Genomic DNA, 16,915 nt, shown 5'->3' with positions numbered 1-16,915 from the left:
TGCTACTATTTCTTTGACTGCTAGAACTGCAACTTGCACGAGGGCGATTGGGCCGGGAGGCGGCGGGTTGGAGTCGGCTGCCGCTTGCTGAGTCGATGAAGTCCCCGGGCCGACTGCGGCAGCCCCGGGCCAAGTTCTGAAGTCCCCGGGCCGGGTGCGGCTACTGCAGTCCCCGGGCCGCCTGCCGAATTCCCCGAGCCGGCTGCTGAGGTCCTCAAGTCGGATCCTACTACTTCAGGAGGAGCCGACACGAAGATGGAATCTGACTCTGGCGATGGCCTGACAGACGGCTTAAGGAGGTGTTGCAGGGCGACGTCGGCTGGTATTGCTCGCCGGGTGGAGCTGATTCGTGCCAAGGCATCTGCTTGCTCATTGTCATTTCTTGGCACATGTAGGAACTCGCACCCTTCAAAGTATCCGCTGAGTTGCTGGACGAGGAAGCGGTAGCTTGCCATGTTTGCATCTTTGGCATCCCAGTCGCCTGACGACTGCTGGACCACTAAGTCAGAGTCTCCATAACACAGGACCCAGCGAATGCCGAGTTCCTTGGCAAGCTAGAGTCCATGAATGAGTGCTTTGTATTCAGCAACGTTGTTGGAGGCGGCAAAGTGGATTTGCAGCACATATTTGAGCTTGTCGCCTTTGGGAGAGGTGAGGACGATGACGGCTCCCAAACTGGTGCACATCTTGGAACCGTCAAAGTGCATCCGCCAATGGGTGGAGTTTGGCGCTGGCGGCAGGTACTAGGTCTCGGCCCAGTTGACGAGGAAGTCGGCCAGTGCTTGTGACTTGATGGCGGTGCGAGGCTAGTAGTAGATGATGTAGGAGGCCAAATCTATGGCCCATTTGGCCACTTGGCCCGAAGCATCTGGGCTTCCAATGATCTCAGCAAGAGGTGCAGTGCAGACAACGGTGATTGGGTGCTCTTGAAAGTATGGCTTCAGCTTCTTGGTGGCGAAGTGTATGCCGTAGCACATCTTCTGATAGTGCGGGTAGTTCTGCTTGAAGGCAGACAGCACTTCACTCAGGTAATACACCGACCTTTGGACTAGTATTTCCTTGCCTTCTTCCTTGCGTTCGACAACTATGACTGTGCTGACCACCCGGCTGGTGGCGGCGATGTAGAGAAGCATGGGCTCCTTAGCAGTCGGAGCCGCCAGGACAGGCGGAGTGGTCAGCATCTTTTTGAGCCGGAGAAAATCTTCATCCATATTGTCGTTCCACTCGAAAAAAGTGGTCTTCTTCATGAGCTGGTACAGGGGAAGAGCCTTCTCGCCCGGCCAACTGATGAAACGGCCGATGGATGCCAAGCAGCTGGTGAATTTTTGCACATCCAGCAGTCGGGTGGGCACCTCCAGCCTCTCGATGGCCTTGATCTTCACAGGGTTGCATTCTACGCCGCGCTCTGAGACTAGGAAGCCAAGAAGCTGGTTGGCTGGTACTCCAAAGATGCATTTCTCCGGGTTGAGCTTGATCTAAAATCTATGCAAGTTTTCAAAGGTCTCCTTGAGGTCTTCTAGCAGCGTTCCACGCTTCTCCGTCTTCACCACAACATCATCCACATAAACGTGGGCGTTTCGGCCGAGTTGCTTGAGGAGACACTTCTGCATGCAACGCTGAAACGTGGCGCTGACATTTCTCAAGCCGAACGTCATGGTTAGGTAACAAAAGGCTCCGAGTGGCGTGATGAAGGCGGTCTTCATCCTGTCGGCCGGGTTCAGCTTGATCTGATGATACCCTGAGTATGCATCCAAAAAGCTCAATAGCTCGCATTCGGCTGTGGAGTCAATTTCTTGGTCAATTCTTGGCAAAGCAAATGGGTCCTTGGGGAAAGCTTTGTAGAGGCTAGTATAATCAATACACATGCGCCACTTCTTATTCTTCTTTAGCACAAGGACTGGGTTGCCTGACCATTCAGCAAAGAACACCTCCACCATGAAGCCGGCTGCCAGAAGCCGGGCTATCTCTTCTCCAACAACTCTTCTCTTCTCTTCTGACAGGCGGCGCAAGGGTTGCCTGACTAGCTTGGCTTCTGGTCGGACATGTAGCTTGTGCTCGGCGAAATCCGTCAGAACACCCGGCATGTCCTTGGGAGACCATGCAAAGATGTCTCGATTCTCACGGAGGAAATCAATGAGCTCGCTTTCCTATTTGTTGTCAAGGTTCGTACCTATGACAGCGTGCCTCTCCGGGTGCTCCGGGTCCAAGGGTATCTTCTTTCTTTCTTTGGCCAGCTTGAACGAGCCCTCAGCTTCTGACTCCTCGGGGTTGGGTGACATTTCCGGTTGCTTGCCTGCCATTGCCACAACCCGGTCACGGAGCCGCTTTTTCAGCCGCGATCACGAGGGACTCGGCTAGCCGACTATTGTCTGCTGCGTAGGCGGATGACTTCTTGTAGTCCCCTGTTATGGTTAGGATTCCCTTGGTGCTTGGCATCTTCATCTTGAGGTAGGCATAGTGGGGGACCGCCATGAACTTGGCCAGAGTAGGTCAGCCAAGCCGTGCATGATAAGGGCTCTCAAGGTCCACCACCTCAAACTAGACTGGCTCTTGATGAAAGTGTTCTTTGTCTTCGAAGAGGACATCAATTTGAGTCTTGCCAATTGGTGAGCAGGAAAGGCCAGGAACTATGCCATGGAATACAGTCCGACTGGGCTGAAGCTGCCTCTGTTTGATTCCTAACTTCTCCATGGTGTCTCGGTACAGGATGTTGATGCTGCTGCCACCATCTATCAGGACTCGGGAGAAGCGAGCAGCCCGCCTCTCTGTGGCGAAAGTGGCATCCAAAACCAAGGCATAAGAACAGGGATTGGTCATCACCTCGGGTGGTCAGCTCTGCTCCAGTTGATGGGCTTCTTAGACCAATGCATGAACTCAGGGGTCTCTGATGTGACTGCATTTACTTCTTGTCGTCACTGCCATCTGTTGTGCCTATTGTCGGCCACGCTGGTGAACATGACATAAGCTCCATGACCTTCAGGGTATTCATCTTGTATGGCGCCGACTGGACGATCCGCCGGCTGCTGGGGAGGAGGAGGCGGCGGGCCCACAGGCGGAGGAAGCGGGAGTCCATCACCCTTGGGGATCCTAGTGAGCCAGTGGCATTTCCGAGTGGTGTGGTTGGACGGCTTCGCACCACTGTGGAACATGCAGGGTGCATTGAGAGTCTGCTCGTACGAGAAGGCGGGCAACCAGTTGGTCTTGCCGCCCTTCTAACGCTTGGGTGGAGGCTGCCCTTCTGGCTGCCGATCTTCGACTGTTTCCACCTGCCGGCTTGTGGAAGCTGGCTGCATGGCCTTGAGCTTGTTGTCATTCGGTTGCTGGCGCCAACAGGTGTCGCCAGCCAGAGTCCGAGGAGTTTGAGGAGCCACTTTGCCAGATGCGTTAACTTGGATTTCCGCCTTCATGGAGGAGTCGGCCGTGGCGTACTTGTCTGCTATGATCAATAGTTCATCGAGGGTTGCCATCTCGTTGCAGAGAGGCCGGTGCTTGAGGAGCGTGCCTTCTCGGCACCCGGGAGTGAAATACTCGATTGCCTGCACCTCGTGCACACCCTCGCAGGAGTTGCGCGGCTCGGCCCAGCGCGTGAGGTAGTCACGAGTTGACTCGCTGGGGCCCTGGACGCATATGGAGAGCTGGTGAGGCAGATGAAGGCTTCAGTGAAGTCAACCCAGCTGTTGATGCTTCAGGGCTTTAGGTTGTTCAGCCACGTCCGGGCTGCGCCCTGGAGCATGAGCGGAATGTACTTCACGGCAACGCGCTTTTTGCCGTTGGCGATGCTGACGGCTATGGAGTAGTCGACCAGCCAGTCCTCCGGCTTCACGGAGCCGGTGTACTTGGGTGTATCTCTCGGGAGCCTGAACCCTCTGGGGAAGGGCTCATCTCGGATGCGGGGGCCAAAACAAGGTGGACCCAGCTCGTCTTCTTCTAGTTCCAGGGATCGGTTGAGGCGGTCGATCCGGTGGCGGGCGTCATTCTCTCTGACTCCTTCTCGTCGACCGAGGCGGTCGCCGAGTGTTGGGTGGTCAATAGGCGGCGGGGAAATTCGCCTCTCCCTGCAGGGAGGGGAAGGCGGACAGTCGTCTCGTCACCGCACAGCTCCTGGGCGGCCGTCTTGGTCGTGCTCGATGGTGATGCGAGTCCGGCTGCGGCTGGCAGCCGGCTCCTTGTCTCTCCTATCACGGACGCCACAAGTCGGCGTCTGGGATATTGCGCCTTAGTCTCGGCGAGGAGGCGGATCATCTTTTCGCCGGTTGGGCGTTCAGTGTAGCAACGGGCCTCTTGCTGCTTAGCAGCCGCGTCAAGGAGCTGCTGGACGCGCTCCGTCATGTGGTGACGCTCATCGCCTTCGAGCTTGTCTAGCTCGTTTGCTGCCGCCTGGGCAGCTCGTATGTTCTCTGCAGGCGTGGCGTAGACGGGACGATCTGTCCCGAACATGCTGGCGATGGTCGCGCCACGCTGCCGGATTGGGCCAATGCGGCTAGGCCCACCAGGAGCCGGCGTGCCGCCGACGGCACGGTCCATCTCATGCTGGTAGGCCTCCAAAAGGCGTCTCATGCTGGCCAACTGATTAGCACTTTCGACGAGCTGGACACGATGGGCCTCCAGCGTCTCCGCGTCGGCATCTTCTGGGATGGGCGCGGTCAGGTCTTGCATCGCCACCTGCAACGGATCCTGGCCACCTCCTCCAGAGTACTCGCCATGGCTGATGACGAGCACCTCTATGACGGTGCTGTCGCTGCTGTCCGTGCAAGGGAGCGGTTCGTCGTAGACCACCACGTTGGTGGGGAACGCGTCAAGCGACGCCGTGCCGGAGTCGACAAGCATCGGGTCGGTGGAGCCAACCGACTTCAAGTCCACAGCAGGCTCCCTGGCGACGTGGAGCTGATCGAGGAGGCTGACGAGGCGGCCATCGGGGCCTTCTGTGCTCGCGTCAGACACGGTCTCGTCGGAGAGGCGAATCTCGCCTACATGATCGGCGAGGCAGCTCACCGCACAGGCGACCTCCGCGCCATGCAGCGCGTCGGCGCAGACGCCATCTGGCGTGCCAGGCTGGCTGTGCTCACCAGGAAGGAACAAGGTTCCCGTCCAGAATAGGTCTCTGGGAGACAGTGCACCTCGCCCCACGGTGGGCGCCAAATGTCGGGGGTTGGGTGCGACATATGCCAATGGATGTCTTATCATGGTGGGAGCGAGTAGAACGTCGTAGGTGCCTGGAAGCACGATGAGGCGTAGACACGTACGCCGGTGCACTTTACCCAGGTTCGGGGCTCTCCTAGGAGATAACACCCCTAGTCTTGCTTAGCGGGGTCTCCGCATGATCACTAAGGCACTAGTGAGTACAATGGTGCTCCTCAAGCTGTATGTTAGGGGTAGAATAAGGCAGGAACGCTCTCTCCTTCCCCTAGATATGAGTCTAGTTCTAACAGGTTGGGAACCCTTTGCATGGGTGCCCTGGGGGGTTTATATAGGCCTACCCCCAGGGGTACAATGGTAATCCGGCCATGTGTAGGTCCCGGCAGTCAGTGTCTTTGGTCGCTGGCTTCTCCGCCGGCTGCTGGGTCCCGCCGCTTCGTGTGCCCCGCCGACTGGTCTGGTACGGAGCCGACAGGCCATTGCCGCCGCTCGCAGGTCTTGTCGGCTGCTGATTACTGTAGCTGTGATGCTAATGACGCATGCTTGGTCAAGGGAGCGTGGCTACAGTCCCGCCGCCTGGTGGGAAATCACTGTAGCCACTCCAGGTCTCATCTGGTTAATGGTGCACGGGCCACGAGGAAGGAACGGGCCGCCTACTAGGAGCTGGCCTCCCTTAGGTCCGACTAGTCATGCTTCCGCCATCTTCCGGGCTCTTGCTGTCCAGTAGGGCCCGCCACCTGCAGGCCGTACCGATAGGTCGTTGTGGGAACAAGGCTCCGCCTCCCAGCAGTGACGTCAGGGATGGAGTGGTAACAATGCCACGCCGGGCAGAGGTCTCCGCCTGTACGGAGCACTGTGGCCACGCCCGGCCCTAGATACGGGGGTGATGGGATACACTGTAGCCTTACCCTGTCTTGTCTTCTTAATGGGAGCGCAGACTATAAGGGCGCCGTGGGCCACTGGCTAGGTGCCGACCTCTCTGGAGGCCGCCTGAAAGAAGTCGGCCCATCTTGGAGCCGCCTTCTTGAGCTTATCCACCTTCTGGCAGTCGGCCGCTTGGGACAGTCGGGCACCAGAAGGCGGCGCTTCTTCTTGATGTTTTGAGGGGGCGCTGCCAGCACCGATGTCTTGAAAGGCTCAGGGACTCATGTTAGGCTACCCGTGGCCCAATACTCCGACAGGTTTGGAAAGTGACGCCGTCGAGTAGCTCCAACAAGGGGACAAGCCCTCGGCCAAACCGTAAGAGACTCCGGAGTACTTTGATAGCGTCCCTCTCCGTTTTTGTTGCCGAAGATATACGTAATGCATTCATGCAGTTTTACAGGTCAGCACAGGGTTTTTCTGGGCGATCCTCTTCTTCGGGCAGCCTCCTCCCAGAGATGATGGGGAGCGAGACTCCTCCTCCAATCTCCTCGCACAACAAGGCGGATGACTCTGAAGTGTCATTGCGGAGGGTCCCTTTCGACCGGGGACAGAAGAGGCAGTACCCTAAGATGGATCTCCGATTATCCGAGATTCCGGGGCTGATGATAACGAAGGCCCCGGACTGTCTGGTTCACAGCAGACAGCGATTTTGAAGAAGGGTGAGCAGATTCCTTCAAAGGATTATTGTGCTTTTGGAGCAACTTCTGGAGACCCGGGGACTCCGGATATATTGCGGGACATGTTGCGGAAAGCATCTGTCTCGGGAACAACATACCTTGATGGGTGCAGTGATTGAGAAGATTTCATCCATGAAGAACGGATTAATTGAAGCCTTCATGAGCCTACTGAAGGGTTTTGAGGTTTGTGATATAATGTTTTCAGCTATGTTTCATTTGCAAAGATGCGCCTGTGTATAGGTAGTAGCCCCTAATACTCGGGTTGGCTTCCACTGGGAAGCAAACGGAGGATCGAAAAGGATCGTGTGAGGACTAACCTGATGAACTTTGAACACAGGCTGCTTCTCCCTTGGCCACTTCCTGGACTATGGAAATTGCGGATTTGCAGCGGAAGCTTGATATGCGTCTAGACGAGTCGCAAGGTATGTATTCGGGGCAATCCTCATACATTTTTGTGGTATAAGCATGATACTGAGATTTGGGTGCAGATGGTGCTGCCGCCATTGAAGTTCTTTGGGCGGAACTGGCCCGGGCCAAGGAGCAGGCCTGGCGTAGCAATGCTCCTGCCGAAAAGTCATCGGCTGAATTAAAAGTCGAACAAGCTGCACAACGCTAAGATGAGGAGAAAATATCCACGATGACGCTCGAGCTAGAGAATGCTACCGGCCGCTGTGAATTTCTAGAGAAGGAGAATAAAGCCTTAACGGCTGATCTGGACAAGGCCTTGCAAGAGGCGAGAGAAGCGTGGTCGGAATGCAGAGCAACCCGTGAGGATATTCGATAGGCGAGGGAGATTGCGGCTGGAAAGCCCGTTCTGCTGCAAACGAAGTTCGGTGACCCGAACTATGCCTATCTTAACCAAGTATGGAGTTCTCCGAACGAGTTTTTGGACGTGCCGAAGAGTTCTGCCGATGCGGCACAATATTATCAAGCGCGAGATGGATATGCAATGGAGAAGCTTTTTTGGTCGTAGTTTGGTGCGTCAAAGCGCCCTCTGTTGCTCAATGAGCAGATGTACCAATGGGCCGAACTTCATAGGATATCCGGCGCTCCTATGAAGGATGTCGTAATCCGGTTGTGGCCAGCCGCGCCTATTCCGAATAGCTATTTTGGTTTGGTGCAAAGGCTAGTTGACATGGTGCCGCGTATCGACGCTGTTAAGCGGTCAACGTGCATTGAGGGTGCACGGATGGATTTTGCCCGAGTCAAGACGTTCTGGGGGAAGATGAAGGCCATTGATGTTGCGACGAAGGGTCCACCCAAAGGCAAGGATCGTCCGGAATAAGAGCATTATTTTGAAGATGTCCTAGAGGCCGCCCGCTTTATAGAGGGTCAGTGCTCGAAGACATAATGTTCGAGTGAGGTGTATGAAAATTGTAAAAGACAATTTTATAGTTAATCTATTTATGTTTTGCTTGAAAGCTGGAATTCCTCCTGTGCGGCCGTTTTTATACAATCTGAAAGTTTTCCAGTCGTCGCCTTCAGCCCCCTCATAGGAAGTACGGGGGTGTTCGGAAAAGCATTTAATCACTCTTTATCCAACGTCTTGGTCCATGAAGGAGGTGATAATGCGGCGAACCAGGCAATCGGACTATAAGGCGTTAACACTTTCACTTAGTCATAGGAGTTTTATGGTGGGGCTACGACATAGCCCCTGGTACGTATGCGGCATATGGTGCCTTGCATATTTGATCTGAAAAAGATCCCTCATGTGACACGGAGAATCGCTAAAGATTCCAATAAGTCATCAAGTGGTTGACCAGCTCACGCCGCATCATGATAGTCAGTTTTCGGCTTTCTCTACTGAGGTGCTCGTCCGGTTTAGACCAGAGCACAATCGCAGTAGTTCTCCCTTTACTACCCTAGCCGATAGAGCGGAACGTAGGGTAGCAAGCACAGGAGCCGGGCAACCCAACTATTGAACCAAGACAATGATTCGGAGCTGATGCATATAAGGCCAAACTTGCGATGCCGAAGTATGCTATAAAGCTGTTCGGACTTTTACTGACAACTCCTTTGTTCCCACACCTAGCCCCTGGCATGTTATGCCAAGGTATTTCTGTGAAATAACCGTAGGAGCCATATTTGTTGGGGAAACAATGCGGATGATTAGTTCGGATATTATTTAATAGGAACTGAGCAATATGCCAATGATTACTTATGATATATATATAGAAGCCATCCTCCCGACTATTTGACATGCTCGGGGTTGGAGGCGGAGGAACAGGCATAGTACAGGCCCGAGAAATAGAGTGTGCGGTCTACAAAAAGTTATTTTGGACCTCCTGTCACACGTCTGCGCCGCCAGTCCTCAGTGGGGGGGGGAATCCTTGATGGAAATGGCCCCTTAGGTGAATGTACGGATCCGGACACTGATAGAGCCAGTTTCCGATGTTTATCCTGCTCGTCACCTGTTTTTGAAGGATAGCGATGGAAAAAATAAAAAAAAGTTACTGGAGTGCTTGCAGGCTTGTCCGTATTGTGCTACCGCAAATGCCCATGGTATCTTGAGTGCATAATGATGTATGCGCGGTACCAACTTTGTTGGTGTACGGAGTGGGCAGAGGAAGCCGGGTTGCTATTTCCATTCTAGGAGTAGTTGATCCTCAAGTGGAGATTGCTTCTGACCCCCGGCGTTGCGTTGGTGAACCTTTCCGTCATCCCTATCGCTTGGCGGCCTCTTCCCCCTGTGTTCGGCGTTGAGCTTGCTGGCATGTTTAAAGACCCAGCAGTTTCTATTGGTATAATTAGCTCGTTTATCGGGGTGGCCATGAATCTGGCAGGGTCAGTCCAATATCCTATCCAGGTTGGATGGTTCGTCTCGATTCGCCTTGAATGGCTTCTTCCGCTGACCAGGCTTGGGGTTGCTGAATCCAGCATTGACCGCGTGTCCCCAGATCTTTCATTGTCATTGTGGCTATTGTTTTTTGCTTCTCCATGGATTGCCGTTGCCGTCTCGGATTTCGGAGGTGCCCTGGTTGTTGGAGCTATTGCTTCTACGAGCGAGCCAGCTGTCTTCTCCCGCGCAAAAGCGAGTCATCAGAGCAGTGAGGCATGGATTTAGGTTCATCTCGGCTGAGGTGGCATGCAAGCCATTCGTCTCGGACGCTGTGTCTGAAAGCTACGAGGGCTTCCGCGTCCGGACAGTCGGTGATTTGGTTCTTTTTGACTAAGAACCGAGTCCAGAGCTCCCTAGATGATTCTCCGGGCTGTTGGACAATGTGACTTAGGTCATCGGCATTCGGTGGCCGGATATGTGTTCCTTGGAAGTTATCAAGGAAGGCCTCTTCCAAGTCCTCCCAACTGACTATGGAGTTTTCGGGCAGGCTGTTTAACCAGTACCAGGCTGGTCCTTTTAGTTTTAGTGGGTGGTATTTAATGGCATGGAGATCGTCCCCACGGGCCATGTGGATGTGGAAGATGAAATCCTCTATCCATACCGCGGGATCGGTTGTCCCCTCGTATGATTCAATATTGACGGGTTTGAATCCATCGGGGAATTCATGATCCATTACTTTATCAGTGAAGCAAAGCGGGTGTGCGGCACCTCTATGTTGGGCCACACTGCAACGTAACTCCGAAGGAGTCCCATTGCGGTTCTCGGCTCGGTCGTAGCGAGGTGTGACACGTCCGAATAGGTAGCCAATCGCGTGTCGGAGCATGCTTTCGCGGTCCGTAGATCAGTCCTGCGTTTCCTGCTCTATTGTCCAAGTCCCACTGCAGGTTGTCTGGGTAATCGTGACCTGCGTTGTTCTTGCCTTTACAGCGAGGTTGGGCGGTCTGGTATTCGGCTTAAGTTTCCTCTTTATCCGGACAGAGTTGCCGGCGACATGCCGCATTGTGTGATGATGGTATGGCCTCCAACGCCCCGTCATCGGACTGGCATAGCGATCTATTCTTTGGGTAGCTTTTCGCTAGGCCACTAAGGCCGTATTCTTCGGTGACCAGGACTTCGGTCCATATGTCATTGAGTAGGTCTTGATCAGCTTGGAGCTGTTGCTTCTTATTTTTCACGCTCCTTGCTATAGCTATCAGCCTGCGCTTGAAGCGCTCCTGCTCGAGGGGCTCTTCGGGTACGATGAAGTCTTCGTCGCCGAGGCTTACCTCATCTTCGGAGAGCGGAAGGTAGTTGTCGTCCTCCGAACCATCGCTGGGCAGGGCTTGTTTGTCGGGGTTGGCTTGCCTGTTTTCCTCTTCCTCCTGTTTGGATGTTGCTCCCACACGGTCTTCATTGCTTTCGGTGCCGTCCGGAGTGCTATTTTCTCTAGTGCCATTGTTGCTGTGGCGTGACTTGGGGTGGCGTTTGGGGCACCGGAACTTAGACTGTGACTCAGGAGTTTTAACTAGATCTCCCTTGTATTTGCCGCGAGGCTTTTTAAGTGTATCGATCATGTACACGTCATGTGAAGGGGTGGTCGTCTCGCGCCTGATGACTGGCGGGTCTTGGCCTTGCTCCTTATCGGCATCGTCGTATATACCGTCGATGTCTGCGGAGCCAGGAGCGGGCATGTCAGTTAAGTCCTCGACAGTGGCTATGAAGTGGGTGGCGGGTGGGAAGCGAAATTCTCCCTTCTCAGCCTCCAGCTCGAACCGGACATAGTTCGGCCGTGAGTCCTTCTCTAAGGACAAGTTCTTTAAAGAGTTTAGCACATCACCCAAAGGTGAGTGTTGGAAGATGTCTGCAGCGCTAAATTCGAAAATCGATAATCGATCCAGCTCGGTGTCCGCAGGCGTACCCAGTCCAGGACTTATAGCCGGAGATGAGTCCGGAGTTCCATTGACGTAAATATTGCGGGGTGCCGAGTCCGTGTGCGGCTCCAACGCCGCGGACTCTGTGGCCTCGGATAGCACGATATGCTCCGGCTCTAAGGCCGTTGCAGCAGCCAGGACCATCTCCTGGATGTGATCCCATGGCAGATTTAAGTCATGTTCATCAGGGCAAGGGGGCGCGATTGCTGCGGTCTCAAATCCATTGAAGATCAAGTCTCCAAGGATATCCACGACGTAGTTCAAGCTTCCAAATCTGACCTGGTGGCCAGGGGCGTAGCTATCGATCTGCTCTAGATGGCCAAGCGAGTTGGCCCGCAGTACGAAACCGCCGAACACGGAAATCTGTCCAGGGAGGAAGGTTTCTCCTTGGACAGCGTCACTATGGAAGATTGAAGGGGCCATCGAACCTTTCGTTGACGGCACAGTGGAACTCTCAATGAAAGCACCATTGTCGGTGTCAAAACCGGCGGATCTCAGGTAGGGGGTCCCGAGCTGTGCGTCTAGGATCGATGGTAACAGGAGACAGGGGACACAATGTTTACCAAGGTTCGGGCCCTCTCTATGGAGGTAATACCCTACGTCCTGCTTGATTGATATTGATGAATATGAGTGTTACAAGAGTTGATCTACCACAAGATCGTAATGGCTAAACCCTAGAAGCCTAGCCTATATGACTATGGTAATGAATATATCCTTTCCGGACTAACCCCTTCGGTTTATATAGACACCGATGGGATCTAGGGTTTACATAGAGTCGGTTACATGAGAAGGAATCCTCATAGTCGGTTGCCAAGCTTTCCTTCCATGCGAAGGAGAGTCCAATCCGGACACATGTATAGTCTTCGGCCTTCATGTCTTCACAGCCCACCAGTCCAGCCCAATAGATAGCAGGCCGGACGCCCGAGGACCCCTTAGTCCAGGACTCCCTCACCGGTAGTTCTCTGGTCCCTTAGAACGACACCAAATCAAGCTATCGGGCAGACTCCCTTCTCCCTAGTCTATGGGGCAGAATCAGTAATCCCCACAGAACTATTTATGGGTCGCCTCAAGTGCTTTCCTACTTTGAAGTAGCGCAAGATTAGCACCAGCGTGACGACACTGTGATACTCGAGGAGAACCGTCTCCGGGCTGCGACGCGTGCTGCACGCTACCAGCAAGCCCTGTGTCGCTATCACGGCCGCAGGGTTCATGCCCCGTGTTTTGAGGAAGGCAACCTTGTCCTTAGGCGCGTTTAGGCCGCCAAGGGTGCAAACAAGTTGACGCCGAGGTGGGAAGGCTCTTACCGGGTAGTACGATTCACCAGACTTGGCATAGTCCGTCTGGAGACTGAAGATGGCATTCAATTGCAAACCTCATGGAATATTAAGCATCTCCGCAAGTTCTACCCGTAAGGCGCGGCTGTCGGGCCTTGCCTCAGTTGCATGTAACCCATTGTACAAAGCGAGGTGTAGACCCTGAGCAGCAGGGAAATAAATGAAGCGCTGGGGCCCCCCGACAAGTTGCGTGCATGCGTAAGCATTTCATCAGCATTGCATGCATAAGCATTTCATCAGCATTGCATGCATAAGCATTTCATGAGCATTGCATGCATAAGAAATTCATAAGCATAGGATGTTCATATAGATAAGATCGCATCCTGCATCATTTCCATCTACCGGTTCCTACAGAGAACTTTGCCTCTAAACAAAGCTGGAAAGATGAACCAACACTACGATCTCCGGAGAGCCAAATAGAAAAGTTCTATCTCTTGTCCATACGTGTTCTGTAAGCAAAAACTTGTGCATAAGAAAACCCCGCCGCTTTTTGAAACTTAGGTGCTCCCATCCCTAGTCTCGAACGTTGCTTCAGTCGGGATGGTCGTAGTGGCCTTTGATAAAAAAAGATTGGTGGGGGGCTAGTCCCTCATTTATGCCCGGTAGGCTTGGTTCCCTGGCAACAAAATAGAGGGTACCGGGAGGATAGCCTGCCGGGGTAAACTCATTTATTTAAAGATAAAGAGGCACTCCACCTCTGCATGGACATATACATGCGCGAGTCCCCAAAAAGGTTCATCTTTTTCATTAATATGCTGATAAAACAAGTACATACCTTACAGAACACAAACATGGACTCAAGAGATTACATTATTTGAACTAAAATTTGGCAACTGCCTGCAATTTTAAGATTGAAAAAAGATAAGTGCCCCGTGATGCCTTTCCCCTTGTCCATCTCCTTTAGGGTATTACAGGGAGGTACCAAGGAAGCAAGAGGTGGGCGCAGCTGGGATTCGGTGCCTCCCTAAGATCAGGATGACACCGTCCCCTGGCTGGGAGGAAGGAACCAAAGTGAAGGAGGGACGGTGGCACTGAAGGAAGCCCAGATGGGGGGCGGAGTCACAGGCAAACACGACTCGTCAGAACGGTCGTCCCCGTTCTTGGCGTGTCATGGGAGGCTGCTACCTCCCGTACCGCTGCCGTTCGAAGATCCCGTCACAGTAACCAACTCGGGCACCATGCTCTCTGGTGAACCACCCACAAAGAGCATGGTCGTCCCCGACGGCCCTGATATCAAAAGCCACCATGCATCCAGAAGAGATGAGTAGGAACAAAGAGCCCTCGTGCACGATGAACGAATGATGCTCGGGGAGATTAGGTCCACCCTTTTCAGCAATGAACCCGTTCTGCGACCCCCTTGATGTCTGCTAGAACTACGTCAGTATTTCCTCAGAGAGGAAGGGATGATGCAGCACAGCGACAGTAGGTATTTCCCTCAGTGATGAGACCAAGGTTATCGAACTAGTAGGAGAACCAAGCAACACTACGTAAGCAGCACCTGCACACAAATAACAAATACTCGCGACCCGACGTGTTAAAGGGGATGTCAATCCCTTTCGGGTAACGATGCCAGGAATTAGCAAACGGACGTGATAAAATATGATAGATGGGATAAATAGATCATGGATAAAATATATTGCAGCAAGGTATTTTTGAATTTTTAATTTAATAGATCTGAAAATAAAAGCAAAGGCAAATAGATCGCAAAGGCAAATATATTAAGGAAGAGACCCGGGGGCCATAGTTTTCACTAGTGGCTTCTCTCGAGAAAAATAGCAAATGGTGGGTGAACAAATTACTGTTGGGCAATTAATAGAACTTCAAATAATCATAATGATATTCACGCAATGATCATTATATAGGCATCACGTCCAAGATTAGTAGACCGACTCCTGCCTGCATCTACTACTATTACTCCATACATCGACCACTATCCAGCATGCATCTAGTGTATTAAGTTCATGGAGAAACAGAGTAATGAAAAAAAATGATGACATGATGTAGATAAGATATATTTATGTATAAATAGATCCCATCTTGTTATCCTTAATGGCAACGATACATACGTGTCGGTTCCCCTACTATCACTGAGAGCAATTCTAACAAGTCATGGCATATTTATGGCTCTCTCAAATAGGTGTGTCCAGCAAGGATTCAAGACTTAAAACACAAAGCAAAACAAGCAAATACTCATATCATACAAGACGCTCCAAGCAAAACTCATAGTATGTGACGAATAAAAATATAGTTTCGAGTAAAATACCAATGGTCGTTAGAAGAAAGAGGGGATGCCACTCGGGGCATCCCCAAGCTTAGTTGCTTGCTTCTCTTTGGATAATAGCTTGGGATTCCATATACATCCCCAAGCCTAGGCTCTTCTTACTCCTTATTCCTTCATCCATTGTAAGATAACCCAAAACTAGAAAACTTCAATCACACAAAACTAATCTAAACCTTCATGAGATCCGTTAGTATAAGAAAACAAATCACTACTATAAGTGATGTTACAAACCAATTCATATTTTATTCTTGCATTGTATGTATTGTATTCCAACTTTTCTATGCCAAAAAAATTTCAAAGAAAACCATAGAATCATCAAAACAAGCACACAACGCAAAGAAAATAGAATCGGTTACAAACAGAATAGTTTGTAGCAATCTGCGTATTTCGTATACTTCTGTAACTCCAAATTTTTTGAAAAATTAGGGCGACCTGAGAAATTTGTATACTATCACCCAAAATTAGGGCAACGGGAATCATTGTCGCAGCTTTCTAGTCCGGTTCCACATGATGAAGACTCATCCAAGCTGAAGCGGCATAAATTAGGGATAGCGTGTCCCAGCATGTCGTTCATCCGGCGGTGCGCACTGAAGACACAACCATGCTTCATGAACGGCAGGGCTTCCGTGTCATGCACGGAAGGTGGCATCCGCTTCACAATGGGGTAGCTGTCCCCGATGAAAAGCGAGTACTCTCCAAGAGTGTTCCTCGGCACCCACGTAGCATCACGGGGGTCGAACTCGGCGCCGTTCATCTGGTACACGCGGCATCCCAGATCTAGACACATGGTGACGTACATAGTCAAGGTCCATGCATAATAATGTTGTGCTCAAATGTGGCGGTCAGTAATACTGTGCAGCAAATAGTACTACTCCGGTATAGAGGAAGTAAAATAACCGGCTTATTATATATGGCCACTCTTGGCTACATGGATGAGATAGTAAGACATGGAAAAACAAAAATGGTGGCAGCTAGTGGGTTCAAGTCTTCAAGGGCCTAGCTAGCTATACGCGTCCTCCAAGGTAAAAAGTACTCCTACTAGTACTACAAAGTATACTACAAGTACAACAATGAAAGAGAAGGCGAGAGGGTTAAAAAATGGAATACCTAGGTAGATGGTGACGGTCCGATCGTGGTAGATTATGTGACCATGTTGCACATCAGTGGTACCATGGGTAACGACTGCTAAGATAGTTGATCCCAATATGCCAAAGTCAGCTACAAGGTTCCAGGTTAGACCGAATCGCAGATGCAAATGCACATCCAGGATCGGCGATCTTATTTTGATCGGGGGATGACTGGTCCCTGCAAAATAATGGAGTACCATTAGGGATGCAAATGATGGTTTGTGCATTCCGTTTGTAATCTCCCGTACCGTAGGATGTCAACCAAATGAAACAAGTCCCCTGGCTTGTCATCATGAAGATGCGGCCTAGATGGCGCACGGCGTCTTCGAATGTGTAGGGTTACAAATCTACCACCGCCAACATGCGCCAGCCTCTGCCATTACTGCCTCCTGCATTGATGGCAATCCTTATGTCGAACACCGCGATGAGATAGTAATCGTCGTAGCCGCGTCGCTTTGTCGGCGGGTCCGCAATTGCTATCTTCTTCAATCTCATGTAGGCATCATCATACGTATTCTTGCCCAGCCAGTCCGGAAGGCCGATCCCAATGGTGGAGAAGGGGTCTACCGGAACGGCTGCACTGCTGTGGATGTTGTGCAAAATGATGGTGGTATCCGGCCGGAGGTATGCAAGCCAATCTTCGTTGGCATCGACCCAGACCTATATATAAGACGGTGGGTAGCGGAG

Source organism: Triticum urartu, chromosome 3 (genome assembly GCF_003073215.2).
Source record: "Triticum urartu cultivar G1812 chromosome 3, Tu2.1, whole genome shotgun sequence".
NCBI classification, from domain to species: domain Eukaryota; kingdom Viridiplantae; phylum Streptophyta; class Magnoliopsida; order Poales; family Poaceae; genus Triticum; species Triticum urartu.
This window is presented reverse-complemented; position numbering follows the sequence as displayed.